The sequence below is a fragment of the Macadamia integrifolia genome, chromosome 9, assembly GCF_013358625.1.
Source record: "Macadamia integrifolia cultivar HAES 741 chromosome 9, SCU_Mint_v3, whole genome shotgun sequence".
In the NCBI taxonomy this organism is placed as follows: domain Eukaryota; kingdom Viridiplantae; phylum Streptophyta; class Magnoliopsida; order Proteales; family Proteaceae; genus Macadamia; species Macadamia integrifolia.
This window is the reverse complement of record NC_056565.1, coordinates 28155689-28157311: the sequence shown is the minus strand read 5'-3', so window position 1 is coordinate 28157311 and position 1623 is coordinate 28155689. Positions and strand designations below refer to the sequence as shown.

Sequence of the window (1623 nt, the reverse complement as noted above, 5' to 3'; positions counted from 1 at the left end):
GAGAGAGAGATAGAACTTTGAATTCACAGTTCATGTTGATCGATCTGCACAGCTCATGGCAGTCCGCGAACCAGATTCCTCTATCTTCCTTCACTTACCTTCAAAATTCGAACCTTATTTCCTCGGTCTCTTCTTTATTTCATCGAACGCGTCGTTCCCATAATGGAATTGGTACTTCTTCATCTTCTATCCCTGGGATTGGTCTTTCATCTTCATCGCTTCGATCTCCTGAATTTCATCAGCCCAGTGATCAATTCTCTCCTGCAAATGAGCTCATCCTACCCTTGCCTTCGACTTCCACTTCGACCTCTTTGATGTCTGACGTTGCGTCAGAATTGGATTTGTTCCTGGAGTTTCTTGGAGAATACGCAAGGAACTACTCCCCCACCCTGAGATTGCCAATTTGATTGAAGTGGTCATGGATTTGGGTCAGAAGCCTCTTGCCCACTTCTCTAGTAGTGATTGGGTGATGTTTGAGCAGCCCGTGAAGCTTGAAGATCTGAGGCATGCCATCTCCATGGTAATTTTTGTATCTCACACTGTACATCATCGAATTCAATTCCTGACTTTTACTTTGAAAGACAAGCTCACTTTATTTTTTTTTCGTTTATATAATAATAATTTGTTACTTCAGTTTGGGAGACTCCTATAACAGATCAAGATAGTAATACTAATTAATTGTTTAATGTGAAGAAGCTGCTCAGTATGGACTTTACATTTCGCCCTTATTATTTGGAGGTCAAATTCCAGAGCTTGAGAGCACTGACATTTCAATACCAGAAAATAGCAGAGAGAGAGAGAGAGACAGAGTGAGAGAGAACTAATGACTATTGATAGTCTATAGTCTGAATTATTGCCATAAACAAAGGCAGCTATATGTGAAAAAATTGAGGATAAATAAATCATTAAAGTAGATATGAACACTGAGAAATAAAATATCATCTTTACATAGATCCAAAATTAGCTTAACTACTTAATCATATAGTCACAAGTATATATATGTTAAGGGCTATGAACAACTGACTTTATTTTAATATAATAGGAAAAATATTAATATTCAAATAAAAAAATCCCAACTCATATATAATATTGTTCTATGTACAAGACTGAGTCTTGACATTGTGACAATTATATTAGGGGAGGTGAGAGAGAGAGAGAGAGAGAGAGAGAGAGAGAGAGAGGAGTGTTGGAGTATCATTTTAGTCATTGGTGTAGGACAACATAAGGTTTGAATTTGTAACTTTGTATTATAACAATAGGATTGATTTGCCTTGAAAGAAATAGAAGAGTCAGGAAAAGAAATAAGAAATAAGAAGAAAGGCAAAAAAAGATGAGAAGAGAGAACAAGATGAGCACATCTCACACCCAATGCACAATTTTATTCCATCACTTCCTTCACTAAAACTGTAGGGGTTACTGATGTGCAAAAGAAGCCAAGTTTCCTACATTTTTCCATATGTACATGACATTAATTACTCATATACATTTGCACAACCAGAAATATGTAAACGATGTGAAGGAAATATTGACAGATTCCAGTATCTATGAAAGATGCACAATATTGTGTGAATATTTAAAAAAATACAATATACATGCAAATTAAGTAATATGGTACCCGATCTA

General features: G+C 35.9%; 1 protein-coding gene across 1 annotated transcript in view; it reads right to left on the bottom strand.

Moving 5' to 3' along the window:
- The window catches only part of LOC122089678 (4-alpha-glucanotransferase DPE2), a 38571-nt gene that overhangs the window by 29276 nt on the left and 7672 nt on the right, over positions 1-1623 (bottom strand). The window lies entirely within an intron of this gene.